General features: G+C 43.9%; 1 protein-coding gene across 2 annotated transcripts in view; it reads right to left on the bottom strand.

Moving 5' to 3' along the window:
- AFAP1L1 (actin filament associated protein 1 like 1) overlaps positions 1–25,177 on the bottom strand; it is a 69,231-nt gene that overhangs the window by 38,624 nt on the left and 5,430 nt on the right. The window contains exon 1 of one of the 2 annotated variants that reach the window (XM_043465018.1): positions 6,302–6,412. The exons of the other annotated variant lie outside the window; for it this stretch is intronic. The gene's annotated coding sequence lies outside the window, so the exon portion shown is untranslated. Of the gene's footprint in view, positions 1–6,301; positions 6,413–25,177 lie in introns of those variants that run through there. 2 annotated transcript variants of the gene reach the window in all.

A 25,177-nucleotide genomic window follows, 5' to 3' on the forward strand; every position in this document is an offset into this window, starting at 1 on the left:
AGACTGACTTCTCTACAGTAGTAGTATTGTCCATCTTTGCAGCTTGCCAATCACTTGGGCATAATAATATGAGCTCACGTGTATTGAACAGTTATTTCCAGCTGTGCTAATTCCTTTCATACCTATTGTCTTATTTAAATCTCATACCATGTATTTTATTATCTCCATTACATGAGGATGCAGCTAAGGCTCAGAGAGGTTAAACAACTTCTCCAGGGCCATACAGCCAGCAGTGCCTGAACAGAATATAGTTTCCTCACTTTGTACTTTATACTATAGCACTTACATTGCTTTGCAGTATTTTATAGGGCCCTGCCAAGCTGAGATTGGTCTGATGATCAAGCCCATTTTTTAGATGAAGAAACTAAGGTTCAGAGAAGATAAGTAACTTGCTTGAAGTTACATGGACAAGCAGAAGAGTCAAGATTTAAGCCCTGGTCTCTTGACTCCCAAATCCACGTGCTTCTCCCCACTAAGACCTCCTGAGAAAGTGGTGAGACTGACTTGCAGCTACAGGTCGGGATGTGTAAGAGGGGCTGTAACATGGAGCATAAGAGAAATCAGTCCTGGAGCCAGATTTCCTGGGTTCATGTTCAGGCTGTGTTATTCATCAGCCATGGGACCTTTGGCAAGTTGCTTAACCTATATGACTCAATTTTCCTCTCTGTAAAGGGGAAATAACAGCACTTGCCTCACAGTCTCATGTATGGAAAGTGCCTTGCCCTGAACATAGTAAATCCCACCCCTAGTCAGCTATGAATACTATCACTATAGTATCTGCCATGCTGATCTGTGCTGTGAGATCTGCATGTCTGTCTCCTTCAGGAAGCGGGAGAGGCTGTGGGCTCTGGGAGGTGCTAAGGTAGACTTAGCATCTAGTCTACCTACTCAGAGTGGGTGCTCTATATGTGTTAGATGAGCGAGGGAATGGAGAGATGACCACATGAGGACTTTTTAAAAAACAGAAATTTTATGTACAGAGAGTAGTACTCATTGGAAAAATGCGATGATGTAATCTTTCTGTGCCATTCCAAAATCACCCCAAATTTGTTGGAAATGAGCTCGAGGCTGTTACCAACAGCCCGTGCCTCATGGGCTGTGTCTACCACTGGGCCCTGAGTAGGGACTATCCATGCCATGTCTCGTCTCCTCCCTGCAGCACACCTGTGAGTAGGTCCCCCAGGATGCCTATTTTCTAGGAGCTGACTCTCAAGCTGAGGGAACCTGTGGGATGGTAGCACAGCTCGAAAGAGGAGGAGCCAGGCTGATCCCAAGTCTGCATGATTCCTGGAGCCACTGTGTGGTACACCTCCAGGCCTCACTCCAGAGCTCAGGTGAAAGGACCTGGCACCCCTGAGGTGTCACTGGGCAAGGGTTCTGGAGGGGCAGGGCTCTCTTTTTGAAGCAGAAAATTGTTTAAAGTCATTTTAGCCAGGTTTTAGCTTCCCTGGTGGCTCAGATGGTAAAGCATCTGCCTGCAATTCAGGAGACCCGGGTTTGATCCCTGGGTCGGGAAGATCCCCTGAGGAATGAAATGGCATCCTACTCTAGTGTTCTTGCCTGGAAAATCCCATGGTCGGAGGAGCCTGATAGGTCCATGGGGTCGCAAAGAGTTGGACACGACTATAGATGGGGAATCAGTGGAAACAGTGGCTGAATTTATTTTTGGGGGCTCCAAAATCACTGCAGATGGTGGCTGCAGCCATGAAATTAAAAGATGCTTACTCTTTGGAAGGAAAGTTATGACCAACCTAGACAGCATATTAAAAAGCAGAGACATTACTCTGCCAACAAAGGTCCGTCTAGTCAAAGCTATGGTTTTTCCAGTAGTCATGTATCGATGGATGTGAGAGTTGGACTCTAAAGAAAGCTGAGTGCCAAAGAATTGATGCTTTTGAACTGTGTTGTTGGAGAAGACTCTTGAGAGTCCCTTGGACTGCCAAGGAGATCCAACCAGTCCATCCTAAAGGAGATCAGTCCTGAGTGTTCATTGGAAGGACTGATGCTAAAGCTGAAACTCCAATACTTTGGCTACCTGATGTGAAGAGCTGACTCATTTGAAAAGACCCTGATGCTGGGAAAGATTGAAGGCAGGAGGAGAAGGGGACGACAGAAGAAGAGATGGTTGGATGGCATCACCAACTCAATGGACATGAGTTTGGGTAAACTCTGGGAAATAGTGATGGACAGGAAAGCCTGGCATGTTGCAGTCCATGGGGTCACAAAGAGTCGGATACAACTGAGCAACTGAACTGAAGCGACTTCACTTTTTTTTTTTTTGGCCAAGTTTTATATGTTTTGGAGGAAATCTTTTCAAATGGAAACACAAACCTCTTTGGCACCAACAGACACACCAAAAGTTAGTTACTCAATTCCAAAATATTTCCTAATTTACTCTAATTATGTGCCAGTCTGGCCACTTGGGGGAATTAGAAAATGAGTAAGATACTGCTCTGGGGTATCACCCTCTCTCTCTCTCACCGTATTTCTCCTCCATCCCTGTCATACACAGATAGACAGACACACACACATATTAGTAATTAACTGGTCACTAGGGAGGCTGTGGAAATGCTGTAAGGAAGGCACCACAGGGTAACCATGGGAACGTTCTTGGTGGCCTGCAGCCGTGGTTCATGTTTGAAAATCCATGACGCTGCTCTGCTATCATGCAGGGGTGTCAAGGCTACAGGGTGCAGTGGCTGTTTATCTCTACCAGTAGTTGTGAAATTTTCTGGCCTCAAGATTACTTTACAATTTTAACAATTATTGAAGACCCCCAAAGAGCTTTTGGTGTGAGCTGTATCTACCAGTATTGACTTTGTGTGCATGCGTGCCCTGTTGTCTCTGACTCTTTGCAACCCTATGGAATTTTCCAGACAAGAATACTGGAGTGGGTTGCCATTTCCTCCTCCAGGGAATCTTCCTGACCCAGGGATTGAATCAAAGTCTCCTGCATTGCAGGTGGATTCTTCACTGCTGAGCTACTGGGGAAACCAATATGAGTTTAACGTCACTTAAAATTGAGAATTAGATCTCAATTAGGATTAGATCTAGATTAGATCTAGGATTAGACAGAGTGCCTGAAGAACTATGGATGGAGGTTCGTGACACTATACAGGAGGCAGTGATCAAGACCAACCCCAAGAAAAGAAATGCAAAAAGGCAAAATGGATGTCTGAGGAGGCCTTACAAGTAGCTGAGGAAGGAAGAGAAGTGAAAGGCAAAGGAGAAAAGGAAAAATATAGCTATTTGAATGCAGAGTTCCAAAGAATAACATGAAGAGATAAAAAAGGCTTCCTCAGTGCTCAATGTAAAGAAATAGAGGAAAACAATAGAATGGAAAAGACTAGAGAACGCTTCAGGAAAATTAGTGATACCAAGGGAACATTTCATGAAAAATGGGCACAATAAAGGACAGAAATGGTATGGACCCAACAGAAGCAGAAGATATTAAGAAGAGCTGGCAAGAATACACAGAACTATGCAAAAAAGATCTTCATGATCTAGATAACTAACCATGATGGTGTGATCACCCACCTTGAGCCAGACATCCTGGAATGCAAAGTGAAGTGGGCCTTAGGAAGCATCATTATGAACAAAGCTAGTGGAAGTGATGGAATTCCAGTTGAGCTATTTCAAATCCTAAAAGATGATGCTGTGAAAGTGCTGCACTCAACATGCCAGCAAGTTTGTAAAACTCAGCCGTGGCCACAGGACTGGAAAAGGTCAGTTTCCATTCCAATCCCAAAGAAAGGCAATGCCAAAGAATGTTCAAACTACCACACAATTGCACTCATCTCACACGCTAGCGAAGTAATGCTCAAAATTCTCCAAGCCAGATTTCAATAGTACGTGAACCATGAACTTCCAGATGTTCAAGCTGAATTTAGAAAAGGCAGAGGAACCAGAGATCAAATTGCCAACATACATTGGATCATTGAAAAAGCAAGAGAGTTCCAGAAAATCATCTACCTCTGCTAAAGCCTCTGACTGTGTGGATCACAACAAACTATGGAAAGTTTTTAAAAAGATCCGAATACCAGACCACTTTACCTGCTTCCTGAGAAATCTGTATGCAAGCCAAGAAGCAATAGTTAGAACTGGACATAGTTCTAACAGACTGGTTCCAAATTAGGAAAGCAGTACATCAAGGCTGTATATTGTCACCCTGCTTATTTAACTTATATGCAGAGTACATCATGCGAAACGCCGAGCTGGTTGAAGCACAAGCTGAAATCAAGATTGCTGGGAGAAATATCAATAACGTCAGATACGCAGATGACACCACCCTTATGGCAGAAAGCGAAGAAGAACTAAAGAGCCTCTTGATGAAAGTGAAAGAGGAGAGTGAAAAAGTAGGCTTAAAACTCAACCTTCAGAAAACTAAGATCATGGCATCTGGTTCCATCACTTCATGGCAAATAGATGGGGAAACAATGGAAACGGTGAGAGACTTATTTTCTTGGACTCCAAAATCACTGCAGATGGTGACTACAGCCATGAAATTAAAAGATGGTTGCTCCTTGGAAGAAAAGCTCTGATCAACCTGGACAGCATATTAAAAAGCAGAGACATTACTTTGCCAAGAAAGGTCCATCTAGTCAAAGCTATGGTTTTTCCAGTAGTCATGTATGGATGTGAGAGTTGGACTATAAAGAAAGCTGAGTGCTGAAGAATTGATGCTTTTTGAACTGTGGTGTTGGAGAAGACTCTTGAGAGTCCCTTGGACTGCAAGGAGATCCAACCAGTCCATCCTAAAGGAAAGCAGTCCTGAATATTCATTGGAAGGACTGATGTTGAAGCTGAAACTCCAATACTGTGGCCACCTGATGCGAAGAACTGACTCATTGGAAAAGACCCTGATGCTGGGAAAGATTGAAGGCAGGAGGAGAAGGGGATGACAGAGGATGAGATGGTTGGATGGCATCACCGACTTGATGGACATGAGTTTGAGCAAGCTTCAGGAGTTGGTGATGGACAGGGAGGCCTGGCATGCTGCGGTCCACGGGGTCACAAAGAGTCAGACATGACGGAGTGACTGAACTGAATTGAAAATTGAGAAAAGCTTTAAAACACAAAAATACACAGTCACACATCCCATTAACCTTCAGAGCTACCACACTGTCACACATCTTACAGCCTTTGGAAAACTCTACTGTGTACCCGTAAGAGAATGAGAGTGAAGAGGGCATGTAAGGTCTCAGTACTATGTAAAAGTAGATGTGACCTTGGGGCCCCCCCGCTAAGCATTCCTGTCCCCAGCCACATCTTTCTGAGAACTGCTGTCCTTCAATAAATGATCTCAGATTGCTAAGCCTCTGTATTCCTTAAATCAGTCTGTCTGTCAGTTTCTCCCTCCTTCCTCCTCTTCCTGTCTCCCTCTTTTTTGTCTGTGAGGTTTTATCTCACAAATTTCCTCTTGCTGCTATCAACAAGTGCCTCTTGTGGCAGCATTCTGGCTTCTAAAAGCTCTCCTGCTTCTAAAGTGAGGACAGGTAGTTTCTGAGTGAGTTTTGTGCATTTAAAAACATGAGTTTAAGTACCCAAGCATTATAACACCCTTTTTTGCTTTTTTTCCTGGTACTTGATAGGATTTCTAACATGGGCCCTTGACTTCTAAGTGTTTTTTGTTTAACTGAGCTGTGATCACAAAAGTCCAAGTAGAGCAAAGGAGGGGCTAAGTGAATCTGGGAGAAGCACATGGGGAGTGAGCAGCTGCTTCGTCCTGGTGGTGGTGGTTTTTGGAGCCTGTAAGGAGGTGGTGGGCCGCAGCTGGTGGAGGAGGGAGTGTGAGCTCTGGGAGAAAGCTCAGCCTGTAGCTTTAGTGGGCAAGAACCCTTCCTTGAGCTGAGCCGTTACCATTATGCTGGGCAGTTAACGCACATCATCTCATTTAATCCTCACAAACCACACAGGTGTCTCTGTGTTCTATGAGGGAGGAAGCAGAGGCTTAGAGAATTGAGGTCACCCATCCAGTAAGCTGTAAGGTCAGGCTCTCTGACTTCAAAGCTTGCATTTCCCTGTGACTCCTGAATCCTCTATCAGAGAACTTGGGCTCAGAGAAAGGGAGGCCAGGTTGGGGCAGGGAGGAGGCGGATGGCCCCTCAAAGCCTGCTTGCTGAGCTGGGTCACTGGGGGTCTTGATCTGGAAGTCCTCTCACTGGATGAATGGGAGACCCTTATTGTGGGGCTGAGATCCTGCTCAGTGGGTCCTTCTCCACTGAGCCCATTGAACTTTAGAGCCCTGACTATGTAGATCTCAGAGAAAAAAACAAGTGATTCAAGCTTATACCTGACTTACCAGCAGAATGTCATCCCAGGGAGAAGCTTATACATCATGGTTTACAAGAAAGCTTTCGGTCAGTGCTCTATTCTTTAAAGACGATATGGAACTCTCTCCCCAAAGCTAACTTTCAGGTGTGGTGAATACAGATGTGCCTTCATCTTTAACACCTTAGAATTCAAACCACAAAGATTTAAACTATCAAATAATTTAATTTGGAAAGAAATAATATACATATAATGACATAATGCTTATGACAAGCGGTCATACCCTCTCCCAGGGGTTTGTTGGACCTCCTATCTGAGAGTCTGATTCAGTAGGCTTTATACTAGGACTCAGGAATCTACATTTTTAAGGAGTATTCCAGGTGATTCCAAGGTTCAACCTCTGAAAAATATGCCACCAGAAAACCTACTAGAGGGCATGTCCATGAACATAAAGACTGTGGGAAGACCTCCCTCATTCCTTAAGAGATTATCATTAGACATCTCTTTCTGCAACAACTGAGTGAAGGTGGGACTAAGAGCCCCCGCAGACAACTGTAACTTGCTGGAACATGAAGTCTTGCTTAGAAGAGCACAGTGATTAGGGCTTTGGGGTAAGACCTCTGAGCTAGACTTCTTGTGCTGCCACTTCCGAGTTGTACAAAGATAGGCACATTAGAGAGCTCTGAGCCATGGTTTTCTCATCTGTAAAGTGAAAATACTAGGATCCCAGCCTCCTAGGCTGGGATAACTAGGTTAAGACTATGCTTGCAGAGCACTTTGTTTGATGCTGTGCCTGGAGCCATCAACAGGGTCATATTGTTGTTGTTGATGCTGCTTCCTAATATTCCCCAGAATTGTGCACACTCTACAGTATTGACCAGATAGCATTTAGTGACAGATTGCTATAGTTGTGGTAACAGACTTTGTGAGGACATGTCTTAATCTGTGCCTCAATCATAGTAGATGTCCAACAAGCATCCATTCATTGGATATTTTGATGACCCAGTCCAACACTCTGATTTTAAAGATGTGGAACATGAGGATTCAAGAGTTTATCTGACTTAGCTATAGTCACACAACTAACTGAAAATAAGAATATCTAGTGTTAAATTTACAGTAGGTTTGATGCTTAGATAAGTCATAGAAGAGTGGCTGAGAGCTCAGGGTATACAGAGTCTAGGCCTCCACCCAGCTCTGCCATTTTCTGTTTGGGGAGACGTCTTAACTTTCCTTAGCATTCAATTCTTCATCTGTAAACAGTGGGGGTAAAACATTAGCTGCTGCTGCACATGGTCACTATAGAGATGAAATAAAAATACATATGGTGCTTAGTGAACTCAGGGGCATTCTCTTCATTTGTGTAACCCCCCAACAGATTCAGGTGTGCCAGGCACAAGGGAAGGGAGTTCCCAGGGCAGGAGGACACTGTGGGATTCTGCATGTGCCCCCCCCCCCCCCACGTGGACTGTTCATGGCCCTGGGCCTGACACTGAGCGTGTGTGGTTACGGCAGTTGGAGGCGGTAGAGCCCCTTTCCTCAGAGTGCTCCCCCACCAAGGACTGCCTCCAAGCCACGTGGAGGGACAGCATCTTTCAGCTGGAGGGGCAGTGATACAGCCCAGAACCCTGTCCCTGCCATCCCAGGAAAAATCTCCACTAGTTCCTACCCCACCCACCTCCCATCTTTGCTCCCGGTCCAGGTCATCTCTGCTGTCTGTGGGCAGACGGGGCATCAGGACAGGGTTGCCTTTTATGACTAGATTTTATTTAGAACCATGAATACATTTCATTGATCCTGTTTGGTTTAGTTGAGCCTTAGGGAGGTACAGTGAATTCCAATCAAGAAAAACCAGGGAGAAATAGTCTAATCATTGTTATAAGTCTTCATTTTTTTTTTTTTTTTAAACCAGGTGGGACAGAGGGGCATAAAAACACAAGAGAGTTGATAACTGTTCAAAGGGATGCAAAAAAGTTTGTCAAATAAAATTAGAAACCTACTTAAAAATTTATCTAAGGTTATACCACTCTGTGCTTATTGTTCCTGGTGAATACCCAACTAAGACTAAGATCAGTTTTCTCTCTGCTCCTCCACCCTCCCCACCTAAGTGAAAACAGCATGAGGTGGGAGAGAGCAGAAATTTAAGCCACAAGCAAAAAGCACTGCCACTTGTTCCCAGGAGTGCTTCCCTGTTGCAGCTTAAGTGAAACCTTGAAGCAAAAGGCCTTCATTACAACCAGTATGGGCTCCCAGTGCAAAGAAGGTCAGATTTATTTAGAGCTCTGAAAGGTAAAAGGTCTAATTTCCATGACAAAAAGTAAGTAAATAATACATCTTCAGTAAGCCACAGGAATAAGAAACCCTGTTTGGGTTCCTACCTAATCAGCTGGTGGGCTCTTTGACTTGTGATCTCATTGCTGGGCACCTTTTAGTCTCTGAAATTTACAAAAATGCTTGGAAACAGCTTGCAAGATATAATTTCATTAAATGCAAAGCAGTAGGAGGAAACCAATTTCTCTTTTCCCCACTTCATTACTTGACAAGCCTCTTCAGGACAAAAATAACTCATCCTTCTTTGTTATCAAAGTCACAGAAAATGCAAACAGTATGGTTGAAAAATGAAAAATAGGAAGATTTGTCAGAATGTGGTTTTATGAAGGGTATGCAGTTTTTCTTTTCATTTACTAAAATTTCCTTTCTCATTTCCCAACTGCAAAATAACCCAATTTCTATCTCATAAAGGTTCCTTACCTGGAGAAAGAACTAGTACATTCTTTTAAAACCTTTTGATCATGATTTTAGAGATGACATTTAATAAATTGTTTTAACAACCTAGCATGTCAATGAGGTATGACCCATTATAGCAGTGGGGAGTTAATTCACCTTAGAAAGGAAAGCAGTATACTTAGTAGAGGTGGTCTCAACAGTTGGATAGGAGGAATGAAGAAAAGAGGAGACTTTTCTGTGGCTTTCCAACCGTGCATGCCCTTCCAGTGAGACCTTTCTTCAGGCTGCTTTCTACTCTGTTCCTCAGCCTTTTAACCCCAGGTCTCTGCATATGTGTTTCCCTCTTGTCAGAATTCCCTTCTCCTCCTAACCAGTAATCGCCCCTTTCAGCCCTCTACTCACTCATGACTTTCTCACAGACCTTCACTGTCCTCTTGACCACATACACTGCCTCTATTTTATGCTGTCATAGCATCACTCTCCCTGTGGTATTTCTTTCTTTTTTTTTTTTTTCCTGTGGTATTTCTTATGGTGAAATGTTACACTTTTCACTAGCTCTCTGGATGGATCCCTGGATGAAAAACTTGAGGATGCAGAACCCATGGGACTGACTGTGAGGCAATTGAGTATCTGAGGATTTTGGTATTGATGAGGGTCCTGGAACCAATTCCCTGCAGATCCCAGAGGATGGCTGTATTTAAATATGTATATCTCTGATTAGCATCTGTTTCCCCCACTTGAGCCTTAACTCCTTGGGGGTAAGAACAGTGCCAGCTTTTGCTAGTGCCTGACACAGAACACGTGCTTAAGTATTTGTGGAATGAGTAAATTCTTGAAGCTAAGTTTTCTTAAGAGTTGATAAAGTCCAACAGCTAGTTAGACAAAAGCTATGACAAACCTAGACAGCAAATTAAAAAGCAGAGACATTACTTTGCCAAGAAAGGTCCATCTAGTCAAAGCTATGGTTTTTCCAGTAGTCATGTATGGATGTGAGAGTTGGAACATAAGAAAGGCTGAGTGCTGAAGAACTGATGCTTCTGAACTGTGGTGTTGGAGAACACTCTTGAGAGTCCCTTGGACTGCAAGGGGATCAAACCAGTCAATCCTAAAGGAAATCAGTCCTGAATATTCATTGGAAGGACTGATGCTGAAACTCTAATACTTTGGTCACCTGATGCGAAGAGCTGACTCATTGGAAAAGACCCTGATGCTGGGAAAGATTGAAAGCAGAAGGAGAAGGGGATGACAGAGGGTGAGATGGTTGGATGGCATCACTGACTTGATGGACATGAGTTTGAGCAAACTCCAGGAGATGGTGAAGGACAGGGAAGTTTGGCATGCTGCAGTCCAGGGGGTCACAAAGAGTTGGACCCGACTGACTGACTGAATAACAGCGACAGCTAGTTAATGTCTAGTTAACCATGTTCTCATAGTGACTTAGGATAGTAAAAAAGATGCTTGAAAGAGAAAAAAAAACAGAAAACAGGTAGCAAAAAGCCCAGGGTACAAAAGGGAGCAGAAGTCCAATTTCTCATGTGGCTAAGCTCCCTAAACCCTGTTTGTTTGAACTTGTACCCCTCTTGTGAATATGGTTTCCAGTTGGTTTAGTGATGTGTGTTTTGTAGTTTGTGGATTTTAATCCTAGCATAGTAACATTAATACAGGAACTATGTGAGTTCAAGTCTTGTTCCCATTTTCTAGCTGTATACCTTTGGAATAATTACATAACCGCCTGATGTACATCATTGGTGACCTGTGAAACTTATCTACCTCAAGAGTGGGCCCTAGTACAGTGAGAATGTGCCTAAAACAGTGTCTGGCACATAGTATATACTCAGTACATGTTAGCTGTTTACATTATTCTTCCTTTACTATTATATGTCATACCCTGCTTTAAGAGATTTACATGTGTTCTTTACATAATTAAATTATGAATTTTGGTAAATTCTTAATGAAATTCATAACTTAATTCTTACACATGTGGGAACTGAGGACTGCAGAATGGGAAGAATCCTGAGACCATTTGGAGATGCCTCTCCCAGTGCTCCTTCAGAATGCTGCTTCCATCTATGCTAAGTCCTGCATAGTTAAGTTAACATATGCTAAGTTAACTCTGCAGAGAGGCCCCCAGTCACACAGGTGAGGCTGAGGGAATTGACCCTTCACTTCATGGGTACAGAAATCCCTCCTTCCTCTGCCCACAGTTTCTTCCAAGTTATTGCAGATCTACCCATCTGGGGCCATGAAGATGTCTCACTTCTTTCCTCTCAATTTACAAGCACTTCACGGAGCCCAAATGAAGGCCAAACAGTGGGCAGGACGTTGGAGGGGACCTCACTGGTTGGACTAGCATTGTTGATCGCTAAAACAAATACATCCTGTTGTCCCAGAGCATACAGGGAAGACTGTGGTTCATGTGGGCTGGAAAAGAATAGAAAAGGAGCAGCAAAGAAATCCAACTGCAAAGCCAATGCCTTGTGCTGACTGCTTTCCAGGAGTTAAATATAGCTCCCGCGTGAGGCAGGCAGAGGGTTGTCGAGGTCACCTTGAAAGGCTTTTGTGTGTGATACTTACAGCTTATGCAGGAAACGGAATATCCTTTATGCTTAAGAGAATAGTACAGTTTGACTCCTTGGGAGAGAAACCCAGAATCCTGAGGGAGGTGGAAAAGAAGAGTGGAGGATTTGGGATTTGGTAGGAGAACCGACTCTTTGGAAAAGACCCTGATGCTGGGAAAGACTGAAGGCGAGAGGAGAAGGGGACGACAGAGGATGAGATGGTTGGATGGCATCACTGATGCAATGGACATGAGTTTGAGTAGGCTCTGGGAGTTGGTGATGGACAGGGAAGCCTGGCGTGCTGCAGTCCATGGGGTTGCAAAGAGTCGGACACGACGGAGTGACTGAACTGAACTGAGGAGAGTATCTGGTTTGGGTTCTGACTCCTCCCACTTGCTAGTATTGAATCGGGTAAATCAGCCTCTCAGAGCATCATCTTCCTCTTCTGGAAGAAGGGATTTAGAATCCTTGTGTGCAGGAATCCTTTGTGGGAGGGGAAATGGGCAATGGTGGGGTAAGGGTTTGTAAACTGGGGGGGTTCTTATTGGGGATTCTCTGTAGCAAAGTTCTGTGATGTACTCTTGTTTCAGGAAGTTAAGAGGTCAGGGAGGTGGCAGGTCAGTGGAAACAGGTTGTGGGGATGTTTTGGGGTGACTCTGTTCCGGGAGGTGGGCCAGGGTGACAAGCTCATGGAAGCCCTGCATCTTAATGGCCTTTTGAGCAGCAGCTCTGCCCACGTCTTGTCATCCACCAGGACAGCTCTCATTCTGAACACCTTGTTTCTCAGCCCTGGGTGGCCAGGGAAGAGGTAGTTCTCCCTCATCAAGACATTTCCAGACAAGAGTGGGGTGGGGCAAAGAAATAGCTTTTGGCAGTGGGGCTGGATTCTCCCAGAATTGTTCCTTTGTGTGCAGGTTCCTCCCTGTTTGGCTCACAGAGGAAATGGTTCCAGGAGGAAGTGGAAAACTGTGACACACACACGCTCAGCCCTCACACACAAGATGGCATCTGTTTCCGCTTGGTGGAAGTCCCTGCCGTCTCCTTCACTGAATGGAGTGGCCTGGGGTACCGGATGATAAAGGCAGGGAATGTTTTTGAGCTCTTAAGTGATGTTCCAGATGTTATGCTAAGCATTTTGCATGGATTACCTCATTTAATTCTCATAATGGCCCTGTGAGGTAGTGACTGTTCTTACACTCTGTTTTATACATAAACCAAGTGAGGCTTGGAGAGGCACAATTATTTGTTTAAAGGCACATGACAAGCAGAACCTAGACCTAACTCTAGGGCCTAAACGTCTAACTGGTGCATCATAATTCTTTCTGGTCACTTTCTTCTAAAAGAGGTTCCCTATCTCTGAAGCTCGCTAGAACCACCAGTGAGCCACTCATGACCACTCCTCACTAGTGTCCGTTCATAGGATGGGTGCCTGGTCTGAGGCCTAGGTGGAGCTGGGCTTACCATTCTGAGAAGTTTGAGTTTGAGGAACTATCTCACCAGTTGCCTGCAACAGACACTGCAGATGTCTGGCTCTAGGGGTTTGCAAATAATACTGATAGTAATAAAGATAGTTAATGATGACAGTGAACGTTTATTGAACATATTCTACAATGTGGGCCTAACATTTTTATTTCTTTACTAAATTAGGACCTCAAGTGGACAAAAACTGGATTAATCCTAGTCCTTGTTTCAAGAGACACTGTCATCATTGGCTCATGCATGCTTCATTTTTATTTATCTATGTAATCAGTTATTTTTGCTAATGTAGTAAGTACCCACAAGTCCACCATTCAAAGCAGAATCCTGGATCTAGACAATATCATACATCTAACTATGATCTCACGCTTCTGCTTACCCTTTCCCAGTGTGTCATCCTGAATGCTGTATTCATCACATCCTTGTTTTCCCTTACAGACCGCAACTAGATTTACCCATAAAAATTTAAAAATTTTAGTTGTTATAAACTTTATTAAAAGGGCATAATGTTATTGGTAATTTTTTGTGACTTTTTTCTTACTGTGATACTGCTAAGGTTTATCGATATCGTTGCCTGTCATTGTGTTCATTCATTGTGCTATATGATACTCCATTGTGAGAATATTCTCCATGGCTAACATTCTGTGCCTATTATGTTTATTTCATCTTTGCAGCAACTGCATATGGTAGGAGCTCTTCTTGTCTCAGTTTTACTGACAAGAAACTAAGGCCTAGAGAGGCTAAAGAGCTTGCTGGAGGTCATAGGTGCCAGGTTCACATCTTTCTGGCCCTCACTGTACGCTGTGTTCTGGTGTAGAGGGGAAAACACAGGCGCTGGAGCCAAACGCCTAAGGCTCAAGCTCCGTACTTACTGGCTGTGTGGGCTCGGGCAAGTTGCCTCTATTTCTTCAGCGTTAAAGTGGAGTGATGGTAACTGCTCTGTCTACCTCTCAGGCCTGTTGTGAGACTCAAACCTGACAATATCTGTGAAAAGTGATAGTAAACAGTCTGTAAATGGAAGTTTTATAAATCGGTACACGGTGATTAATGATCAGTGTACCATCTGCTCCCCCTTTCCCTCAATCAAACAACAGAACATGTGTAGGATTTAAGAGATGAGCATCTCTATTCAGAAAGGCATGGGTTGGGTTGACAATCAGCCCATAGAAACCTTTGTGTGATTAAAGAATTATAAAATTATCAATAGAGGCCTCAGACTGCACTAATGGAAACAGTGTATTTATCTTTATTCTGTTCAGTAGAGTTTAAAAACTTTTTTTTTTTCACTATTTATTACCTATTTTCAATATCTGAGGCCCCACCCCACTACTGTTTGCTTGTGGTGTTTTCTTTGCATGTCTTGTTCTCCAGCTACTATACTGTTTGACCCTGGGCAGGATACTTCACTTTTCTGAGTCTCCACATCTGAATAATGGGGATAATAATAATACCTACACCTTACAGGGCTGTCATGAGGGTCCAGCGAGGTATTATATGAACTGCTTAGAACAGTTCCTGACACATACCAAATTGACTAATGTCGTTATTTAAACTCTTCCCTATTCCCTAGACGGCGCCCCTTTATTCTTTGAGAGTTAGTTTAGAGGCCCCTTCCTCCAGGAGGCCTGTCCTGCTGTTCTGGACAGGTGAGGTTACCTGTTAAGAGCCTCCAGGGCAGACAGTTTGTTCAGTGACCTCCATTAAAGTGTGAACTGTGAGAGTAGAGATGAGGCCTGATTTAACATCTGCTGCTGCTGCCCGGTGCCCAGTACCGTCATGGGCACAGAGCAGATGCACTGCAGAGAGATTCACTAACAGCCCAGAATTCAGAGGAACAACCGCAGATTAGGGAGGGGGCTAATTCTGCCTGTGACAGCCATCTCCAAGAGCAGAGGGGCTTATGGGGATGGGGGAAAGGAAGAAGAGGCAGACTTGTTCGCTGGGGTTCTGGAGGACAGTTCAGACCAGCGGCGGCAGCTCCAAGACCATATTATTAGGTCCACTCTATGTAGGAACTTTCCAGAAATTTGAACTAAGAAGAGAGCCAGCTATCCCTTCCAAGAGCGGCTGAGTCTTGGTGGACTGCCTCTTGGCAGGAATGTGGGGGTGAGTTAGTATAGTGGGTAATTGTGACACTGGGTGACTACGGTGAGAAGCACACAGAATCACACCTGGGATCTGTCCTCCCTAGCCCAGCGACCCCAGGCAGGTGACATCAGTTTTCTCATCTGTGAGGCAGAGGTAATAAGACCACTCATGTCAGAAGGTTGTGGTGAGCAGAAAGGGAGGTAGGGTAGAAAAGTGTTAAGCTCTGTGCCAAGCACACATGAGACCTCCTGCAAAGGTTGGTTGTTACTGTTGTTGATGTTGTTAGTAATCACAGGGGATTCAGGTATCTCCCAGAGTTTAGTCTAGACATTCTAGGTGGGAGGCTAAAGGTTATGCTCAGAATGGCCACCCTGCCTGCTGCCCAGGTGGTAAGTCTATCCTCTTCCCTCTCTTCCTTCCTTCCCCTTGCTTGCAAAAGCCTTACAGTGCTAATCTTAGATTATGTCTGGGCCAGGCCCCTGCAAGTGCAGCCCACAGGGAGCCCAGCCATCCCTGGCAGGCTTTGGGAGATGCCTAGAGTGATTTCCTGCCTCCAGAGCTGGGGGTGAAATCGAGAAAATGATGGTTGAAGGTCCCAGGAATGACTTATCTTGAGTCTTGAAGAACCCTGGACAGATGTCTCCTCTCCTGTCCCAAGAGATCAACAATTCTACACGCTCTCTTTGAAAATGGACAGTGTGAAGTTTTAGGTTTTTCTGTTCTTAAACAGGAAGGTGAGTTAGCCTTACAAAGTTTGCTGCTCACATGCAGTATGTGCTGCAGTTCCTAACTGGTCTCCTTTCTCTAATCTCTCCCTTTCTACTCTGATGTGAGCTTTAATTTCCCCAAATGGCAACACACAGCATAACCCCCTCCTGCTCACACCTCGTCAGTAGCTCCCCAGGGCCCAGACACCAGTTTCCTTTGTGACTCAGATGATGAAAGAGCTTCATATGCTCCCTGTACTCCCTGTGATTTATTCCCTCTGTAATTCCATCCCTTTCCAGGATGGGCAGGCAAGAAGTGAGAGGAATCCATTCTGATTTTTAAAGAAAGGAGATAATTTATAGAAGTGTTGTTTAAACATTGGCTTTTTTTTTTTTTTTTTTAATTGTGTGCTTCCTGCATGCTGAGTGCTTTTCTTGCAGAAATCCAGTTGTCCCCCATAGTCAGACAGGAGATTGTTATCTCCAATTTTAGCTGAAGAAAGGAAGACCTGGGATTAAATAGAAGGAGTAGAGCAGGGATTCAAACCCTGGCAACCTGACACCGCAGCCAGTGCCCTCGGCTCCCACAGTATGCTGCCTCTATTATTAGTTACCAGTCACACCCGCAGCTGTGGACCTGGAGGATAAGGCCCTACTCGAGGCTCCATTTTACCTCTGCCTGCTTCTCTGGGCTGTAGGCACACTGACCAACTTGTGCTCTGAGCATGGCTTCTGTGCCTCTCCCCTTCCTACTCGCCATTGTCTCTACTTAGAATGCTGATCCCCCAGTGTTTCTGAGGTTCCTGGCTAAAAAGTGTCCCTTGAGTCTTCTGAGCCTTTATGTATTCTCTTTGATGGACACGAACCAGATATGACCTCATGTCACAGGCGTTGGTGACAGAGTCTTAGTTTTTTTGCCTCACTAGGAGGTTAGGGGTGTAGGAACCCTACGCTTACCCCTGTTACCCCTTAGAGCTACAGCTGGTTGCTGGCTGGAGGTGAGGAAATGTGATCAGTCCCTCTGGCTTCCCAGCACACCCCTAGATCAGTTTTCTTTTTGCTTCAAGTAAAGCTTAAAATGAAAAAAAAATCCCACTTGGTTTCATGTCGGCTGGATTTACCCTTTGCAAACTCTTCAACAAGAATGGGCAGGAAGAATAAATATTTATTCTACAAATGAATAAATCTGACTCCATCTTTAAAAGAAAGCCTTAGTATAAATTATCATAATTTCTCCATTCTAAGATTTCACTGATTTAAAGATATTTTATCTATTAAATAATAGCTTTTTGAAAAAAAAGAAAACAGAAAAAATGAACAAATTGATGTAGCAAATTTAAGATATATTCTTTCAAAAGTATGTTTTGGTATCAATGAAATATTTTTAAGAATATGGTCCAATTCAATTTTGATTTTTTTCTTTTGATTCTGGTGGTCTCAGAAAAAAAGTTTCCTAAGTCTTGACTAAATCACCATGAAGCATGGGCAAGTGTCAGCGGTATCCCAGCCCTGAACCCCTGGGGTTGCTGGGTCAGCAGGGGCATGTCAGGCCAGTTATGGACCAGTGGCATCCCTGAGACCCCCAAGGCCAGTGTACAGGCTTTCTCCCCAGCAGAACTCTGCGCTCTGCTGGCATCTCTTGACCACGTCAGTGGTTCTGGGGAAAGCTGACTGGGAGTCCACCATGTGACCTTAGGCATGACACCACCCCTTGAGCCTCGGTTTCCCTGGCTGTAAAGTGAGAGGCATAAGATTAGACAGGTGGTTTTCAAATGTTCTGCAGATGGAGCTCTGGGGTCTGGGAGGCTTCTCTGGGGGCTACCTTGGGAGTAGGAAGATGGAGTAGACTGTACTCAGTATTTTCATTCCCACTTCCCGCAGAGCAACTCTTTGTTTAAGATTTTATTTGCAGAAGGATTCTGAAGCTAAATGTAGTTTGAAAAACACTGGTAAATGGCATTCTGGGGCCTTTCCAAATATTAGTCTTGAGTACGTACTCTTGAATGATCTGAGGACAGGGCTTCATTCCTCACCCTGGACACACCCTCAGAATCTTTCTCACCACAGTGCTCCAGGCAGACACTCCCAAACTCTACAGATTAATTCAGGGGTTGGCAAACTTTGTGTAAAAGACCAGATAGTACATATTTTAGGCTTTTCAGGCCACATGTGGGCCTCTGTTGCAACTACTCAACTCTGCTCTTTTGGCAAAAAAGCAGCCATAGACAAAACATAATGAATGGACATGGCTGTGGGCCAATACAACTTTATTTACCAAAAGATGTGGGGGGTCTGGATTTGGTCTAACAACCAAGGTGTACTGCTACCCGTGCTGTAATAAACATTTCGACCTGATAGGTGAAGAAACTGAAGCCCAAGGAGGAGATGCAAGTAACTGGATTTGGTCGGGATCCCTGTAGCTTGGTCAGCGAACATGTTTTCACCACTCCACACTGCTCACTTAGCCATAACCCTTACCCTGATTTGGATTGTGGGCATCTGAGATTGCATGATTGAGGGAATGGTGCCCAGAAAAGACACGTGCCCCACTTATCCCTCTCAGGAGATGAGTTTTCCCCTAGGTTCTTAGAGGGCTATAAAAAGCCCCTGAGCTTGCCTCCTGTGGGACGTTCAGTCAGTAAATTCCCCAGAGCTGGAATGACTGCAATGTGGTGCCACATTCTGCCCCTCTGCAGCCTGACAGCTGTGCAGGGAGAAGAATCAGGGCTGGCAGGCTCTGCGCCTCCACCCCCGCCTGGGGTGTGGCTGGGATTCCCGAATGGAATTTTAGGTGGAGGACAAAACCCTGCCTGGGCCCTCCTGGGGCAGGATCTTTGCCAGTTCCAGGAGGATGAATGTTTCTTGAATTCTAAACGCCAGAACTACAAGGGCCACAGTGGAAGGAGTGTGAAGGGTGAGAAATAAAGTCTCACACCAGCTGCCTGGCCATACTGATGGAAGCTGTCCCTCCTGGAACTGTTTAGATTCCCTTTCCCTCTCCTGCTTCCCACCTTGAAATCTTCACCTGTTAAGTCTTTGTGGCTTATCTGGCAAGTCCTTCGCATTAATAGACCTGGGAATGCCTCTCTCCACTGGACAAGCAGTGGAGAGCGATGGTAAAGAACTTACGTTCGGAGGTGGGCAGGGCTGGGTTAAAAATTGACCTGTTTAGGCCTCAGTTTTTTCATCTGTAAAATTGGGGATATTTAAACAAAATACATGTACAACACATTTTAAAGTAGGTACTGAAAATAAATTACAGTAAATAAACTTAAAATGCAACAGATGGCAATGTCATGATGAACATTCCCATCAAATTCTGTTGGGAGGTGTGGTGGTGATGAGACTGCAGGGCTCAGGGAAGATAAATATCACAAATATATCAAAAACTTCAAATTATTGTGTATTCACACACTGACATGGGCCACAGACATGCCTTCACAGGGACTGTACTTATCAGTCTACCACAGAACCAGATTTTGCCATAAACTACAAAATTTTTAAAACAAAGTTGTATTTACATCTTTCTAATTCATATACATGCCCTAGCTGTGATTTTAAAAAACAGAAACTACAGACACTCTCCCCTCATAACTGCTGGCAACATTTTTGGATGGAATTTCTCCCTCAATAAAATTAATGGCATATTTTATACACATGAAAGTCAAACTGCATCAGCTTCATGATTGTTGAGAGGATTAAATGGCTCAATGTACATATGTAAACTGCCTGACTCATGGTGAGTGCTCAGTTGGCAATTATTATTAAACATCTGTTATGTGCTAGACCCTGGAAATAAGATGTAGAGACAGTCTCACAGCACAGGCTTCATATATACACAGAGGAGGCATTTAAATTAGTACAATACAATATTCTAAGAACTGAAACTGAGGAGGGTGGTGGTGACCCAAAGTCAGAGGGAAGGTCCAGGGAGGATGTGGCAGATAGTTTTCATGGAGGTGATGCTGAGCGGTCTATTTCAGGGAGAGGGAAAAGCAGAGGCATCTTTTTAACCTCAGTTTTTGCATCTGTCTAACTGGGAGAATGTCTCAGCTGACCACTTCACAAGGCTTTTACCAGAGTTAAGTCATTGAAGAGAATCTCAAGGCTGAAAGGGTCCCAGAGAAAGGATTTTAGTGGTCAATTCTCTCTTTGAATATTCCTGCTATTACACAGGTTCCTTCTGGCCCAGAGTGACCCCTCTGTGGATGACTGCTGAGTGAGAGCCTGTATGACTGCCGGAGTTGCCCAAGCTCTAAAGGAAGCAGTCCATGATTAACAACCCCAACACTGCGTGGGAATGGACACAACTGGCCAATGTGAAAAGGTTTCTAGAAGTTAAAAGCTTTATAAAAATGTATGTATTTATGTTGCAGAAGTGAGTGGCTGAGCCATTCGCTAGGACATGGTATTTCTGCTTCCATGTCCAGACACATTTCTCTGCTGGCACTGTGTGCTTGGCACATTTATTGGAGGTTTGTCCTCTCAGGCTAGAGTACCCATACCATGGGAGTCCATGGTGGAGGGCAGGGTGGGGTTAGGGAAGAAACCTTGAGAAAAATACGATCTGTCTCTGCAAGTCCACTGCACAGAGATTTTTTTTGGAGTGGGGGGTGTTTGTTCAGGTGTGTTATGGATGATAATAGAAATTTGTCTGGCTTTAGATAAAATTCCCTTCAAGCTTTCAGAAGCCACTTTGGGTAACAGACCAGACCAAACCCTAGAATTTCACCTGGTTGAAAAGTGTGAAAGGCAGTGCTGGAGCCAAGTAATCAAGGGAGGTGTTTGAGCAAGGTCAAGGGTCCTGATAAGCCTGTGCACGAAAACAGCAAGCATGTCAGACTCACCTGCGAGCTTTGCAAAAAGTATATGTTCCCAAACCTCATTCCAGACCCACTGATCAGACCTCTGGGGGTATATTTTCAGTAGGCTCCCTGGAAGATAATGATTCTTCCAGCTGGATTCAAGAACCACTGCTTTAGACAAACAGAGAGTGGTCTTTATGGGAGGCTGGAGAGGTGAGAGGAGAAACAGGAAGCTCTTACCAGAGATGACAGGATATTGGAGAAGAAGCCACCCAAGATACATTTTTCAGTAACAGTTAACAGAACTGGGGGTCTGACTGCAGAAAGGGTGAAAGCAAAGGAAGTGATGAATAATGACAAAGTCTATGTTTCTGTCCCTAAAATAGGAATCATTGAAATGGAAAATCCTGGAGCTAAAAGTGGCCTTACCCAGCTCTACTCTGTGAACTTTGTATTTTTTCTTTTATTTATTTATCATCTCAGCAGACATTTTTTGCACATATACTACAGGCAAAGCATTACATTAGATGCTGGAAAAGAATTGTGAACAAGGTAAAAAGGACCCTGTCCTCATAAAGCTCACATTAACAGCTAATTAATTGCTATAATTAATCATTACTATGAAGATGGCAAAGATCTTGCAAAGATGGGCACAATAAAGGACAGAAATGGTATGGACCTAACAGAAGCAGAAGGTATTAAGAAGAGGTGGCAAGAATACACAGAAGAACTATACAAAAAAGATCTTCATGACCTAAATAACCACGATGATGTGATCACTCACCTACACATCCTGGAATGTGAAGTCAAGTGGGCCTTAGGAAGCATCACTATGAACAAAGCTAGTGGGGGTGATGGAATTCCAGTTGAGCTATTTCAAATCCTAAAAGATGATGCTGAGAAAGTGCTGCACTCAACATGCCAGCAAATTTGGAAATCTCAGCAGTGGTCACATTACTGGAAAAGGTCAATTTTCAGTCCAATCCCAAAGAAAGACAATGCCAAAGAATGTTCAAACTACCCCACAATTGCACTCATCTCACACGCTAGCAAAGTAATGCTCAAAATTCTCCAAGTCAGCCTTCAATAGTACATGAACATTACCTTCAAAAAAAAAAAAAAAATAGTACATGAACGGTGAGCTTCCAGATGTTCAAGCTGGATTTAGAGAAGGCAGAGGAACCAAAGATCAAATTGCCAACATCCATTGGATCACTGAAGAAGCAAGAGAGTTCCAGGAAAATATCTACTTCTGCTTTATTGACTATGCCAAAGCCTTTGACTGTGTGGATCACAACAGACTGTGGAAAACTCTTAAAGAGATGGGAATACCAGACTACCTTACCTGCCTCCTGAGGAATTTTTATGCAGGCCAAGAAACAATAGTTAGAACTGGACATGGTTCTAACAGACTAGTTCCAAATAGGGAAAGGAGTACATCAAAGCTATATATTGTCACCCTATTTATTTAATTTATATGCAGAGTACATCATGTGAAATGCCAGGCTGGATGAAGCACAAGCTGGAATCAAGATTGCCAGGAGAAATATCAATAATGTCAGATATGCAGATGACACCACCCTTATGGCAGAAAGCGAAGAAGAACTAAAGAGCCTCTTGATGAAAGTGAAAGAGAAGAGTGAAAAAGTAGGCTTAAAACTCAACATTAGAAAACTAAGATCATGGCATCTGGTTCCATCACTTCATGGCAAATAGATGGGGAAACAATGGAAACAGTGAGAGGCTTTATTTTCTTGTGCTCCAAAATCACTGCAGATGGTGACTGCAGCCATGAAATTAAAAGACGCTTGTTCCCTGGAAGAAAAGCTTTGTCCAACCTAGACAGCATATTAAAAAGCAGAGACATTACTCTGCCAACAAAGGTCCGTCTAGTCAAAGCTATGGTTTTTCCAGTAGTCATGTATCGATGGATGTGAGAGTTGGACTCTAAAGAAAGCTGAGTGCCAAAGAATTGATGCTTTTGAACTGTGTTGTTGGAGAAGACTCTTGAGAGTCCCTTGGACTGCAAGGAGATCCAACCAGTCAATTCTAAAGGAAATCAGCCCTGACTATTCATTGGAAAGACTGATGCGGAAGCTGAAACTCTAATACTTTAGCTACCTGATGCAAAGAACTGACTCATTTGAAAAGACCCTGAAAAAATAAAAAAGAAAAGACCCTGATGCTGGGAAAGACTGAAGGTGGGAGGAGAAGGGGACATCAGAGGATGAGATGGTTGGATGGCATCACCAACTTGATGGACATGAGTTTGAGCAAGCTCCGGGAGTTGGTGATGGAGAGAGAAGCCTGGCGTGCTACAGTCCATGGGGTTGCAAATAGACACTTCTGAGCAATTGAACTGAACTGTGAAAATGCTAACCAGTGAAAAGTACAGAGTGCTAGGGTTACCTGTAATGAGGGATGTAGCATGGGAGACAGGGAAAGATTGTTTTGAGGAAGTAATATTTGAGCAGATTGCTAAGGATGAGAGGGAAGGAGTTAACCAGGTAAAGGTACAAAGGCCATTGTGAGGAGAATCCACAGTAAGACAGGGGCAGGGGCCCAAAGGGAGCTGGTAAAAGGCAGGGCGGTCCTTGAGGCCACACCACGATTGTAGTCTGTATTTTAAGAACAATGAGAAGCCACTAAGCAGTTTAAGCACAATCAGATCTATAGTTTTAAATAACTGTCTTTAATTGTATCAAGCTCTCCTCTTCCCATATTCTGTCCACAAGCATAGATATTTCATAAACCCCATCAAAAGCTATGACACATATACATTTGAATAAAAGACGAATGCTTCAAGGTAAAGTATATGCTTCTACAAGTCCTGTTCTCTATAGTTTTCAAAAGGGTCATGCCTATGGAAACCTCTTGAATTGAGTGACAGTTGTTCTAACTTATCTACTACTGTGGTCCCCATAGGAAGCATTCTAGGACTCCCCGATCTGTGTCCACTCAGCCTTTGCTTCATTATGTCTCTGGGCACCTCTTAGTCTGTCACTGAATAGCTCTTTTCATTTGTTTGCTTCTTCCAGATTGTGCCCCAGTTAGTCTCTGTTTAACCTCTTGTATAGCGTTCTGAAGAGTCTTTCTAATACTCTTCTACAGGACAGCTAATTTGAGAAATGATCCCATATCCCCCCCTTCAAATTTAGTTTTATCCACAAACAGCCCCATTTCCTTCAATAGCTCCTCACATTGTTGTGTTGTTAATAGAAAAAAGAGAAACAGGAAGGGTGATTTGATTTGGTGGTGAATAAGATGAGTTCACAATTGGGTCACTTGGAGGATGAGTTGACTTCCAAATGGAAATATACCAAAAGCAGGAGCCAGTGCAGGAGTGGAGCTCAACTCATGGCTGAAGATAAGACACTGGGAGCAGCCCTCAAAAGAGTCTTGGTTGTCTGCAGCACTAATGTAAAGACGGGGCAAGAGTCACCATACAAGAAAAATTGAGCTGGAGAAAAAGATGGGAAATAACAATTAACAAGGGCTTCCCTCGTGGCTCAGCAGTAAAGAATCCACCTCCAATGCAGGAGACATGGGAAACATGGATTTGATCCTTGGACTGGGAAGATCTCCTGTAGGAGGGAATGGCAACCCACTCCAATGTTCTTGCTTGGAGAATCCCCACGGACAGAGGAGCCTGGCAGGCCACAGTTCATTGGGTCACCAAGAGTCAGACACGACTGAAGTGACTGAGATGCATGCAAGCACCTATCATGGGCCAGGCACTGGTTGCTGGACAAATATTACCACATTGCAGTTTCCTAATCCTGGGTGTCATTCTTCCTGCTTTGCAGACTAGTGGAATAAGACTTAGCTGGGTCACTTGCCTTAGAGCAAGAGAAGCCCTGAGGCTATGAGCACCTATAACAGTGGAATTGGAGGCCAGGCAGGAGTAGGGTGGGGAAGGAGAGAAAGAAAAGGCTTCTGACAGATGGATGGAGCAGTGGTTATTTAACCTAGGTTTATCTGATTCCAAAATCCATGCTTTCTCCATCTTCGCAAATAGAATCCATTTAGAAAACAGCTACAGGGAAGTCCAGGAGATGGGAATGAGAAGAGGTGAAAAATTAGACAAAATAGAGCTGCTTGTGACTCTTAGGAGTGGGCTTTCGTCAGAAGGTGTGATTGGAAGTAAGACTGCAAGGAGGGAAAGAAGTGTATGGGGAGAAACAGGAGACTGTGGTGGTGGGGTTTTATTTTTCTGTTCAATTGCAGGGTTTTTTTTTTTTTTTTAGAAGGGTAAGATGGGTATGAGGAGCTAATGGTATCCAAAAACAGTTATTTTTCTGAACCTAAGATCAGAATGAAATAATGATAAGTTCTTGGCAGAGAGTGGACAGGGAGGGCTTACTTGGCAGGGTACTCACTCATGTGAGCAGTAGAGTTTGAAACTGATATTTGAGGGAGAGGCAGAAAAAACTCTGAGTGGGACAAGGAAATGGAAGTGGTGCCCAGTGACCAACAGAAGCCTCTACAGAGAAGAGGGTAAGGTTAAATCCTATGCATACACCAGTGCAGAGTGTGGCTAAAATCAAGT

This window comes from Cervus canadensis, chromosome 4, assembly GCF_019320065.1.
Source record: "Cervus canadensis isolate Bull #8, Minnesota chromosome 4, ASM1932006v1, whole genome shotgun sequence".
In the NCBI taxonomy this organism is placed as follows: domain Eukaryota; kingdom Metazoa; phylum Chordata; class Mammalia; order Artiodactyla; family Cervidae; genus Cervus; species Cervus canadensis.